We start from the raw sequence: 14,133 nt of genomic DNA on the forward strand, positions 1-14,133 counted from the left end.
AGTCATGTGTTACTGTATATATTGAAAAGCCTTAATTTGTTTTAAATTAATAATCTATCTTGTATCCAAGAGGAAGAACAAGAACTTTCCTCCCAACAGCTTTGGGGCAAATTAGGCTTCTGCTAGGGGCTTCTTTTTATATTCTCTCCCTGCTTACCAAAACAAAGATGAGAAAGAAAAGTATCCTTTGCAGTTTCAACCTGACCACTAGGGTTTTGATTTCCCCAGGATGAGCTGGGTTTGTCTCAGGCGAGTCACTGTTTCTATCCCTGCCCCATGTGGGATGGAGTCTTACAGCAGAAGTCCACTCAGACCAATAAAAGGAAAGCAAACGGATCTTACGAGAATTCACTGTCTTGCCTGAATGACTACCAGAAGCAGGTGTTCACCCACCAATCCACAGGTATGCAATACAGTCAGTAAGGAGTTTATGCCATTGAGAGACACTAAATCACTTGTGTTTGTAGAGATTAAGCAAGAATTTTCATGGGAGGACCAAATGTTTTGCTTTCTTCATAGCATTTTGTAGCATAGATCACAGGGAAAGGTCACATGTATCTTAGAGCAATTTAAAGACAATATGAACTCAAACAGGTTAGTTTGGAATGGCAAGATTAGCTCACAAAAATAAAAGATGTAGTAAAGATACAACCTTGAGTTTGAGGGATACTGTTGACTTTGAGCTGTGGGTATAAAGCTTGAAAGATACGCACAAGGACAGGGGGACCCTGAGCCTTGGAAAATGAAAGACAGCAGTGGATCAGGTAGGCCAGATCTCTTATCTAAGGGTCCTTACTGGTGTTTTTTACATCCATGCATAGGGCTGTGCCTGGTTTTGGATTCAGAGTAATACAGAATGACATTCTGTCAGCCAAATACATAGGGATGGTACCTCTCCACAGCAGGTAACAGGTGTTTGCTGAATATTCCTTTCCTCTCAGTCATACAGGCAATATGAAGTCCTGAGGCTCCTCTTGTCATTGCTCAACCCCTTAACCAGGGTATAGCGCAAGGGCTCAGTTTAGCCCTATAAATCCATTTACTGAAGGCCAGGCCTATATGGTCAACTTCTAACAGCATAGCTTTGGTGGTCAGCTGTGATCTTATATGTTTAAGCAGCTTCTGGATTGGAGTTGGTAAACGTTCTATCTGCTCTAGCTGCATAAACAAAAGCACTAGTGCAGAGACAGTTATACGCTTTTTTTTTTGGGGGGGGGGGGGGGAGAAGGAGCATCTTTGACTCACAGCAAACTGGTATGTGCTGCATCCACCTTTAGACTGCTCTTTGCTAGGGTGGCACACCAAGACTGGCTGCACCAGCAAAGCTGCATGACTGCACTTAGTCAGGGCCTATAATCTACATTTGATCTTGGCAATAACTTCCCACTGACATGAGTGATAGGTCTGGTCTTGGTCACAGAGTTCACTGTGTCTAATGTTTACACCTTAACCCATAACTATATTTAGAATACACACACACCTCTTCCCGCACAGAGGGTAAGAAACCCTTGCAGTACATCTTTCAGGAAGACTGTAAAGATTCTACACATCCATCCCTAAAGACAAAATCCCTTTTCAAAGCTTTCCATCATGCTATGCAGTAGTTGTTAATATGATTCATATAGGAGTTTGGCTACATAGAGAAGATCAGGAAAATAACTGGGATACTATTTCATTATCCACATAAAAAAAAGTCCTTCCTTACAGCAATCCAGTTATTGAGGAAATACTGCATGTTATGAGATATGACCAAGATATTTTTTCCATCAAACATAATGAAGCTGGAACAAGCAATTTGAGACTTAACATCTCTGTGACTTTCTGCCTCAGGAGGCCCATACAAAGCAGAAGGCGTTTTCAAGTTACTTTACTATAAAAGTGACAGAGTGATATGCATGCTTAAAAACACGCACCGAGTGAGAGGCTGCAAAATATTAAAGTAACCCTAAAACACATTAACAGAGCTTTGATCTGCGAGAACAGTACTGGCAATAAACTTTAGCTTTGTACTGATTTTTTTCTAAACCTCATCATAGTTTCTTGTAATTTCATTTATAAGTCAAATCTTAACTTCAGATTCAGAATGCTCTATGTGTTTAAATCTGGTCTTGATTTATACAGAAAGCACATTCAGTTTCTTCAAAGGCTGACTGAACAAAGTCCTAGAACTGTCAAAGAGTGCTTTCTTTCACGTGTAAAGTTAGTGGTTGAAGTTAAAAGATGCAGTTCACGTTGCCTATATTTAATATTGTTACACAATTATAATCCAGAAAGCTCACCATAAAATTTCCCTAACACTTACGCAATTAAAAAAATATTATTTGGGGTATTTTTAAAAGACTATCTGACTTGCCATCACCAAAGGAAGAGGACTGGTATACCTTCAAGTGATCACAGTGCCTATCCAGAGAGAAGAATATATTCACTTTTAAACTGTTCAATTTTCTATAGATCTGAGTTTCTTCACTCAAAATAGTACAACAAATCTTGAAAGAAATGGAAAAAATAAACTTATTTCCCAGAAGACATCATACTATCCACTGCAGCTCATATTTTTAAGGAATTTTACTCACTTTCTTCTGAGACTGAAAGTTATTCTTCTTACAAATCTCTCTGCTCCAGAAAAGGATCAAAATGGCATTTTATTGTTGTTTGAAAAGGAGGTGACTAGAGCTCCATCTCACCAACTGAGCTGGAATGTCTGGACAGGCTGCGCCATGAGCCAACCGTGGAGGCACCAGTCCTCCGGCTCAAGAGGAGCACACAGTGGGGCTTTGCTACATTCTGCCCCATGACATTATAGTGCCATTCTCCAGGGGTATGCTGGGCCCACTCCTTGGGATACAAAGTCAATCATTAAAAGCTAGATTTTCAGTGGGTTTGCTTCTCTGCATCTACTAGTCTAAGTGCATCTACGATGTCTGAGCAAAAATCCAGAAACAACTTCCTTAATAGAAAAGCACCACTCCTATTCACAGGCACCAGTGAATAAATAGCCTTGTAAGGAAGCACTTTCTGTTAGAAAAGGTAGTATACATGGGCATTTTACACTTGAGTTTTGCTTATTTGGTACTTAAGGAAACTGGAAGCATTATACAAAGTCAGCTATTATCATGTCCATAGCAATTGAGCCATGTAATTCATTTCTAGTAGCTATACTAGAAAGGCAAGTATTAGGGAAAGGGTTTAATGTAAAACTGCTTATGCAGCTTTTACGCAGCAAATCACATGCACTGAATGAATGGGAAAATATTGTCTAAATCTTTATTTTCAAGTTATTTTCTAAATTCTTTGTTTTCATATTTTTGTATCCATTCTGATAAGTGACTAATTTAAAACTAGATAATTTTTTCTTCTAAGTAATGGGATCAGCATCTCCCAGCATCTCATCTGCTTTTTATTTCTTTGCTTTGTTTTCTGTAATTAAACTACTGCCCTAGAATCAAGAATAATAGTTCCTCTAAGAATTTATTGGGAAAATACATGGACATGTCTCAAAAAGTAAGCCAATACAAGCAAAATATGGTATGTCCAAATTTCCCAGTTGAAATTTCTATTGAAGCTGGCAAATATATACCTGGCTATATGTGATATGCTCCATATCAGCACTAATGACTCTCTAAATGCTACAGTTGTAGTGATGTTACATTATGTATTTTTTTCCTCTCCAAGGGAAATAGTATTAGAATGCACAAATCAAAGCCTTGAAGCATGAAAAAGGATATTGAGAAACTGTAGCTAAATCAAAAAGAATCTGCAAATTACATCACCTCTTAGAGGTAGACTCTAAGACTTTCTGCTTAACTCTAAGCAGAAAAATAGAACTATATGTAAAGGTGTATGCTTAAGCATGACCTTAAATGCTATTTAAAAAGAGATTCTTGTGGAAATTACCCTAAAGCCTAACCCCCACTTACTTTGAAATTGGTTAATTTCAAAGAAAATGAACAAAAATTGGGAATTCACATCTCTGAAAGCCAAACCTGTGAATATGCCAGTCTGAATATTTAAGAACTATTCTTAAAGTTCTAATATTTCTTTGAATGTTCAGGATACTTGCTCTTGTGAAATCTTCTAAGATTAGTTCAGAAAAATATTATCACCACCTCACTGGAATCCCAAGGGGCACTTGTAATAGCTTTTACCCACATTTTTTTTATTATTTTATTTTTTTGAAAAAAAACTAAAAAGAATTATGGAAAATTTCTGCAGCCATCTCAAAATATATATTGATATATGATCTATAAAAACGTAATGGAATCCTGTTTGCTTGATTTGAGTTCCTTATATCTGCCATTAAAAGGGTGGGAAAATGTGAAATTAAATGTTCTGCTCAACACTCAGTCTGAAAGCCTGAGTTTTAATAATTATGGAAAATGGCTCGTTTGAATCACTGTATTAACTCATCTCTTTACAAATATTATAGGAAATGAACAGGCAAAAATAAAGGTAGCATTTTGAGGAATTTGTTTTCTGCCATTTGGAGACTGCCATTTCAGAGGAAATTGATTTTTTTTTTTTTTTAACCTTTTTTGCACTAATAAAAACTGATGTATTTGAAGTGTAATAACTTTTAAAAGATTTCATATAGTAATTTCATTAATCTGGAACAGACAGACTGAAGGCCATCTTTTTTTTTTTTTTAATCAATGTGCCATACAATTAGTGTAATTATAACAAAGTATGTAGTTGTATAATGTACAACGCCGCTCAAAAACAGAACGTCTTGCATTCATACAGCACTTTTTATGATGAGATTTCTGAAAGTTCAGCACAAAAATATACATATTAAAATATATAATTGAGTACAATTACATATTAATATATTTTAATATATATATCTTAGATATAGTACATTAAAGTAAGATGGTTTACTAAAAAAGTAACCAAATGAAGCGCAGTGTCTTACTCAACAAATGTGTAATGTAAAGCATTTATCCAATGCAATGCCAGGTTTTGAAAGCGTTTTGTTTAGTACCATGTTTTTCAGTCTTTTGATTTCCACTCGCTTTTCTCTTGCCCATGAATAGCAAATGTAGGCCTACACTATGAACAGGTTTGCTTTTCCTAGTCACTTTTTGCAACCTTTTAGTAAATTGCTCTAAGCCCTTGTGGCAGGTTGGAAAGCACTGTGTTAGTGTACTTCACCAAAACAAACGTTTCTAACTTTACATACACATTTATGACATTTAAATTTTAGGAATCTCTTCTGAAACATACATACAACTGAAAAATACCCTTCCTCATATTTCTGAGGAGGACAAGGGCTGAATTCTTCACTGTGTTCCAGAAGAAAGAATATAAATTAAATAAGCAAGAAAAAGGAAAACAAGAACAGTCCTTGGCTGACAGAACTGTCAAAAATATGAAATCCTACTGGTTTATCCAACCTGTTCTATGCAAAACAACAGAGGAACTGATAATGTCAATTTACCACTGCTCATGTACCGGTGTTTCCTGGAGGGTGTGATCCATCACACTAAGCATTGCACAAACACATTGTGAAAACACAGCTTTTGTCCAAAGCGATTTCAGCTAAAAGCAGCCTATAAGGCAAGCTTCTGAACTGTGTCTTTAGGGAGTCACCACGGAAGAGCAGCTCAGGATGCAAAACACTTAGTCACCTTTTCAGGTCTAGCCTGATCTGGGCACAGGTTCTGACATAAAACTGCCATCCCTGCAGGCCTCCATCACAGCTGGCTTCCTGGATTAAACAATGAGCAATAACATTGCCAAAAAATTCACAGCACTGAGTAAACATGACCCAACTCTGTGTATTCCCTTCCAGTCCCCAAAGCCTCTCCCCTTAGGCTGCATGCGCAGTGGGATGTGCCATGAAGGCACAGGCGTACTCTGTCAGTGCATGGTGTTGCCTAGGAGGAGATGAGAGTTACCTATGGTATGGCTGAATTCTTCAAAGCGAACCCCACACACTCAGTGCTCAGGCTGTCTCTCTCGAGACATCTGACCTGTCTGGAGAACATCTCCCTGGAGCCAGCTGGTGTGATTACACCACACAGGCACACCTGCACCAGAGCAGCTAATTCTGCAGGGCACCCCAGTGGCACAATCCAGGCCAGGCTTACACAGCCCAGATGGCTGATAGCAGCAGTTTAACCTTAACGCTAGACAAGGTGCGTCTACAGACCTCTCTATTTCTGTGCAGACCTTCACTCATTAAACTGTCCCCTTCCCATGAACAAGTAGAAAAGGGGAAAGGGCTGGACAGGACATAGGAGTTTAGGGGAGACACATCCCAGGGTACTGGCCGTGGTTTCCACCACACTGCAGGACAAGCCAGTGCGGGAACTGTTTCCTCAGGGGAAGCAGGGCTTCCGGCTCCTCCTGCACCTGGGACCAGCCCTGGCCTCTTCCAGGCTGCAAGCACCAAAAAGCTTGTTGGAACAAAACATGTAAAAATTACCCATACAAGTATAGATATCCCATAGCAGCTCAGCATACAGTGTTTGAAATTTTCAGCTTTCTCCAGTCCTTGTGTGAGTGCCAGTGACTGAGGGATTCAGACAAAATTCTGGTATTCAAGTCATGATAACAAGGTCTGTCTAAATGAAAAACCTAAAAGGTAAGGTAGAAGGCAGTACGCAAAGGAGGTTTGCAAAGTGCAATCTAAGACATCTCAAGGCAATTTAAATGAATTTTCATGCCTCAATAAAAGTTTCTACTGAGCACTGAGTGCCTCTAACCTGCAAATTTACACATATATTCTCCTTCACTCAGGTTCCATTTTAAGTCTTCAAATTCATATGAACTACTTAGTAGCCTCTAAAAATGATTAATGAGTAATCAAGAATTATACGCCATTGCAGCAGAATATGGGATATAGAACACCTTCAACAGCTAGAAATGTTATATTTACTCCAAAATTGCAAACCTGTCCAAGCTCTCTTTTTAAAAGAAATGTACTTATGGAGGGACACAACAGAAATACCTTCCTGACCATTGATCTAGAGCTGAGCTATTGTGCTCAGTGAAGGTAGTGTTTTTCCTTTCCAAAACTTTGTTTTTCCTTTCCAAGGGAAACAGCAAGCTTCCTGGCACCAACAGATGCTGTAGTGCTAAGAAAATGCAAAAATGAAAATCCTGTTCCAAGGACAATGGAACAGAAATATATAAGAAGCCTACACTTCCTTTCCAAAACTTCTGTCAGTCCACTGAACAGAGGAAAAAGCATTTTGTCACTTGTAAGTTAGCAGATACATAAAATTTGTATTGCATAGATGCAAGAATCCCTGGTTTCCTTAGAAAAGACAAGAAAATACAAACATACTCTAGAAAGCCTCCCTTTTCCATCACTGGTCAAACATACTCAATTTAATTAAGTGAGAAAAATTGTAGTACCTTGAATTGTATATGCACTTTTTTCCCTGTGCAGCAAAAGGAATACATGTGGAATTTTACAAGTTTTCTGTAAGACTAAGCTTAAAATAAAGCCTAATAAACTTTAACCTGAAAAAGAAAGTAAAGGTAATAATGTCCATACTGTGTGCTGCAGTGGAACATAGAGAGCCCGCACTAGTCTTAAACGAGGCTAGCTGCGTAAGGGCCACAGACCACCAAGGTCAATTAACTCCAAATTGTGTATTTCAATACAGCATTGCGCTGGGCGATATGGGCACATGCTGACTCCTTCTTTCTTTCTTAATTTTATCACTAGAATGCCAATCCCAACTTCTGCAGGCCTCTCTAAAGTCACCTCTGTGGGTGCACTTATTTCAGGGCTTAAAACATATGAAGATGCTACACAGAGAATTTATTAGAGCTCATTCCAATGAGTACTATATACTTACTTCTTTTCCACATTTCACTGACATTTAACAGTAATATGATCTGATATATCAGAATTCAGCTAAAGATGCTACAGATAATGAGAAGTTATAAACATGCTGGTAAATTTCTTATCCTGTCAAATTCTATTGCCAAAACGTATTGATGACTAAATCGTGCATCATCATACAAACAATCACAGAACACTCACAGTGCTTAAAAACATGATGGACTTCACAAATAAGCACCATTTATTAAAAGGATTTTCTATCTAGAATAACATAAAAGAAATTGTACTCTTACTTTTTGAAGTACTTATTATATCAATGACAGTGTTTCAAAATAAGATTTTTCAGAGAGTATATCACATATCTTCAGCTGCTTTAAAGTTCATGATAATATTGAATCCTGACATCAAGAAATGCTAAGCAATACGGTTCTCTAACTTCTAAATTAAAGAACTTCATAGGTAAAAGCAAAATGTAATGTATAACGGCAATGGCATGTATGCACATTTACTGGAATATCTGTTTCTACAGAAAATGCCTGTTTCTAGAGTGCGGTAAGGATTGGCAGAATTCAGTAAGTAAGCATTCTATCTGTTTATGCTAAGATATATTTTTCAATTTTTTGAAGACTGTACAACGAAAGTTTATCTAATTTGTATCTAAGATACCTAAATAAAAATTTTAAAAATCATTCTGTCAATGTGACTGTTCTGTTATTGTTTAATGTGCTCTCTAGCCATTAGGAATAACTTTTAGCTGACAAAATCTCTATATTTTGAAGCTTTTGTCTGTTCTGTATTTTTTGCTTCATTATGATAAGGCAACTACAGCAGAAGTAGCTTGAATTGAAACTGAACGCAATGTGTACGAGAGAATGTCATATTACTAAGCATAGAGCCTGCAGCGCTCTTCATCTGAAAGGTTAGCAGCAAATCGAATGAACTGGTGGCCTTAAAATATTTCTAGAATTTGCAAAGAACAGTGGAAAAAGACCAAGACACTGAGCAGGACAATGTAAACGCTTTTGCAATCTGAATCATCTATTTTACTATTATTTAATACTGAATTACCCAGTGGTGTATTTTCTGCAGATGATTTAATAGTTTAATTTTTTAGCTAATTTAATGATTAATAAATCCAATGAACTAAAGAACAGAAAATGTTTGACTTGCTCGAGCAAAACATTGCAAAGAGTGCACCAGAAAAATTCTTCCTTATGTTAGTACTATCTTCACTTGAAATAAACATTGCATGTTTGGCAAAGAAAATGAGATCTTCTCTGTTGACTTAAACTGATAAAATAAAACTCATTGATATATCTTCCTTAGCTATTGTGTTTAGAAGAGAATGCCACATCTCTGTCTTAATTAAACGGTACTGCTGTGACTGAAGTTCCCAACATCCTTAGTTTGAAAAGCACCATTACTTACCTCTTACGTCTCTGAATATGTACAAGTATGGATCTCTCTCCAAAAGCACATATAAATGGTGGTAGTGGGATCACTCTCTTTAAATGTGTTTTGTGTACTATTGCATACCTACAACTTCAGGATACAAAATACAGTTGAGATGCTTACCTGAGGTTGATGCAAAACCCAGAGATTTAAATGTATGTTCTTGTACTGCTAGATTAACTAGCTGTCAGGCATACTCTACAAAGCAGATGGGACCGTCTGTGAGGGAATGTGACATGAAAGGTTTCTATCCAATAGTCTGAAATCTTGCTCTGCAGGAAATACTGGTACACGATGCTAAATGGAATTTGGAAATTAAAAAATAATAATTTTGAAGTTTAAATTAGAACACAGAAAAGAGAAGAAAACACAGAAGGGAGTTGAGTCCTGCTAGAACTACACTAACAAAATCTCAAGAGGAAAAGATGGAGGCTGAGTTGTGTGAGGTTCCTGAAGGTAGCCATAGGGCATGGCAGGTCAGCTGTAGCTGTTCAGCGCTTCGTGCCACGGTGTGAAGTGGTCCAGGGTGCCACAACAAGCGTGGGTTTAGAACAGTTTGCACCACATGCATGAAGCCTGTGCTACTGGCCTCCTCTTTTTCTCCAAAGTACCTGCATTTCAGACTGCTTACCTCTTCTCTGATCACCATAAACCCATTGGTCAGCCTGATAATTCACAAGATGATCCCCTACTCTGTCCCACAGATTCTTCAAGGAGTAACATGTCACCTCTTACAACTTTGGGAAAGACAACCATCAGGCTTCCTGGTTAGAAGCTCTAGAAAAAGAAGCACAGATTGAAACTGAAATCAAGACCTGAGCAGAAGCACGAACCAAGGCAAATGCAGGAACTGGAGCCGGGAAGCCAGGTGCAAAGAAGCCTAGGCTTGCACTTGGCTGCAGCAGGGAGAAGTCTGATGTTAACCAACTGCAGCTGGTGACAGGGGCACAACCCCTCTGCCACAGACATCATTGGCTTGCTGTGAACAGAGCCACAGCACATCTCCTCCTGCACTCCCAACTGTCAGTATTTCCTCAAAGCCCACAGAAAGTTGATCAGCCCACCAGGTCATAAAGAAAGAGAACCACTACTTTGGAGCTATGATTCTCATTCATAATCAAATGCCTGCACTGCTGAATGTGCAGGATGCAATCCCTGTGTGGGGCAGCTGTTGGAGGACACAGTGGCACCACTGCAAAGCAGCAAAGCTGCACTGTAGCTGTATGGCTCACGGAGTGGCTGTTTGCTTCCCTGCATTTAACATTTGCACTGGTAATGTCTGTAATCTAAAAACAGTAACTTTGAAGTTAAAATTTTTGATGTAGGAACATACAACTGTGTGGGAAAATGTATGCTGTTAACATTTATGTTCCTTTAACAGGCATTCATTTCAAAGTGAGTTCTGAGATATGAAAGTAGCAGAAATATGCAAAGGAAAAAATACTCAGTATTTTTCTTAAGCTTTACTTCCATCTGTTAGACTGAAGTACTCAATTAGATAAATAGCTATTATTTTAATTTATATAGCACCTTTCCTCCAGAAAATATAATGTAATTTAGAGTAGACTCATTCAGCCTCAGTACACTCCAGAAAAATATGTACTTTGCAAATGAGACAGTTGAGCAAAGGAAAGTTGTGAGAGTTACCATTGAGCTAACTGGAAATTGAAGACATAGAAAGAGCCAGATCAGAAAGAATCACCTGGTTCCTAATGTCATAATTTAAACACTAGCTGTGATGTTACCACTTACTGTTATTAAGCGAATGTTGTGGTATTGTTTTCATACATTTTTAATAGAAAACAAAACTGTTCAGAAAAAAAAAGTTTGAGAAATCAAAAGGTTACTTTTTCTTGGTTTTTATTCTTTCCAATTTGTAAATAATACTGATGATGTTATTAAGCACATCTGCCTTGGGGGGATTTTACATTAGCTTTTTCTGATGCTGCACAGGAAATCATACATAATTTTTCCAGGTGAACTCCTTTTAACTTGTAAACAAGACTACAGTCAGCGGGAGACAGATACACAGATTCTTTGACAAGCTGCTACTCAAGAGCGCTTGAACCATGGTGTACCAGTGCCAAGGAGAAAGTATGGAATAAAGCTGGTAGTTGACAATAGACACAGATGCATAGAGAAAGAGAGAAATAGTTCTCAGTAGCAGGGAACATTGGAGCCAGAAGAAAAGCATAGACAAAACAGCTGGAGACTACACTACTCACTGTAATGCTATTATATTTTGTCATTAATAAAAGTTAAAAAAAAAAAAAATCTCTAGCTACTGTCCACGGTGATCTGCTGTAGCATGGGTGAATTATATGACAGCAGAAACTTAGAGCAGCTTGCACCAGTAACTTTGCACCAGTGAAGAATCATTCCATGCCAGAAAAAAATTTCCATAGCTATCCACAGTGGCTTTAGTACAACTTTGTGCAAAGCAACTAGACAGAGAGAGGTAAAGGAAACCATCTCAGTATTAACTAAAATAATGGCACCAATTCTGCTGTCAGCATTGTGAATACAAACCCATCTACTAGGGCAAAACAGCTCTGGATTTTACCAGCACTCTTCACAGTAGAGTCTCTCTCTCTCTCCCTCTCAAAATCTTTACTTACAAAGTTCTTAAACCAGTAATGCTTAAGCATGCCATTTTAAAGGTATAGCTGAATTGAAGTTCATATAAATCAATGCATAATTAAACTATTTGAATGAACCAAATCCCCAAAGGCCCAAAAGCTAAATCATAGAATCATGTCTCCACCCTCCTCATTTCTCCAGGAGCAGCCACAGTGATGTGGCCATGATAATACCCAGGGACATATTTTTAATGTTTGAAAAAGAAACATCCAAAATGCCACACTAGCAGAACAGCATAAAGTCCAAAATTAAAATGACATAATGTGCCTTTCCAATTAAATCACATCCTAGAGCTTTTAAGTAACTCTCAGAATTCAAGTATAGAAAATAGATTGCATTTATGCAATCTGTGACACCTAGAAGAACGGAAGGATCACTGAGCTACAGCTTACGTGAGACACACAATTTGTGACTACACCCTGGTCCATCTTCAAAAAATTTTTGAAGTGCTTAAGGTGAGAGGAACTTTTATGACAACCTTTGGCCAATCCTGCATAAAGAGTCTCAGTGCTTTGGTCAAGGCAGGTGTACTCAGGCCTAAGAAGGCTATTACCCAGTGGATCCTAATATTCCAACAGTTAATTCCCCTACAGTAAAACTGTACACTTCTTGCATTAGAAATCTTAGCCTCTCTTGGAACTCTTAGCCTGGTGCTTGTAATTCTCGATCAAGACATTAAAATTCTCTTCAATAACTATGTAGGCCAAACCTCTTAAATCTCTTACTGTAAAGAACGCTTCTGAGATGGCAAGTCACTTTTGCAGGACTTTGTTCCACCGTCTTTTTCTATTACAATGGATATTGCTATTCTGTCTCAGAAGGCATCATGGACTTTTGCAAACAGAACTTTCTTTTCTGGTGTTAACTCATACTAAAGTATGTAAGAAAAACAGAACAAAATAAAAATACGAGTAAACCTGAAAATCCTCAAATCAGTCTTTGTCATATATCCCATGCCTGTATGTATGCAAGTGGAAATGAAGGCTGACATTCAACCCTGAATAAATATGTATGAAAGAGACTTGATGAGCTAATTTGCAGAGTAAATTGTGCATATGTTTGCAACTCATGTTATGTGCAGAGCCACTGTTATATATGCTCCCTTCCTCTCTTTTATCTCCCAACTAAGCTACTGAAAGATGAGTTTGGCCAGCATTTTAACAGAGTAGACCTGTATAACCATCCTGGTTATTGAGCTGTTTTACTACTACAACTCCTATCAGATCACTCGGCACAACTTCCTGTCAGCCCTTTGCTCAGCATCCTCTTTCAGGCAAAGAGGCTTCCAAAGCACTTTGTTGAACCAAAACTACTTAAAAGTAACAAGCACAAATTGGTCTTTTGGCAAAGAATATTAAACAGCTGACTTCATCAGGCTTTCTCAGCACATTTCTACTTCTGCATGTGGCATATGCTCAAGGGCTTGTTTGCAGTGCACTTGGCTGCAATAACTGTGACTCCCAGATGGAGAACTACCTTTGTGTTATCCACGCTGTCCACCATAAAATGTTCTACATACAAATGAAGGAATATAGCTAGGGGGAGGAGGGGAAAAAAAGCAAAGCAAGAGGAAACACTCTCGTAGGATTTCATTATTTTTATAAGCCTACTCTTTTGGCGTATTACACAATGCTAACAATCAATACCACTGATGGGTGTGGGTGTTCAAGGCCCACTGAATACTGAAATTTTAAGTAATCTGTTAAAACAGGAAACAGCTGTGCTAAATTCAGTGTTTAATAGCTTTTACCATTTTTCATTTCAGTTGTGCAACATCAGTATCTACAGGATACTATCAAAAAATTGTTTGAATTCACGGTCACAGTCACTTCAGGTGTAATACTGATTTGTTGCTGTAAGTCATTTCAACAGCCATGGACATGCAACATCAATACAAATACTCAGTTATCCTACTGCTTCTCTAGAAGTCAAAGACTTGGGGTTTCAGAAGTATCAAAGAAATAAGTATTTCAATCATTTCCAGTAGGCTACATTCATTTTTGTTTACACAAACAGAAGTCAACAATTCTTTAACCATTCTCCACTGCCACAGCTGAACTTCCCCATCACTTGAATTAGTGTCCAGGGCAAGCTAATTTCCAACATACAATTGTCACTGAAACAAACAACAGATCATTGAGCACCGAATTTTACAAAGCACTACGTACCGTGATAAATCTTCAAAGAGGAACAACTGCTTCTTATTCGAACTCACTAAAACATCTACCATACATCTCCAAATCCCC

General features: G+C 38.0%; 1 protein-coding gene across 5 annotated transcripts in view; it reads right to left on the bottom strand.

Annotated features, from left to right (window-relative positions):
* ALDH1A2 (aldehyde dehydrogenase 1 family member A2) overlaps positions 1–14,133 on the bottom strand; it is a 195,521-nt gene that overhangs the window by 134,124 nt on the left and 47,264 nt on the right. The gene's annotated exons all lie outside the window — the stretch shown is intronic.

This window comes from Rhea pennata, chromosome 10, assembly GCF_028389875.1.
Source record: "Rhea pennata isolate bPtePen1 chromosome 10, bPtePen1.pri, whole genome shotgun sequence".
NCBI classification, from domain to species: Eukaryota; Metazoa; Chordata; class Aves; order Rheiformes; family Rheidae; genus Rhea; species Rhea pennata.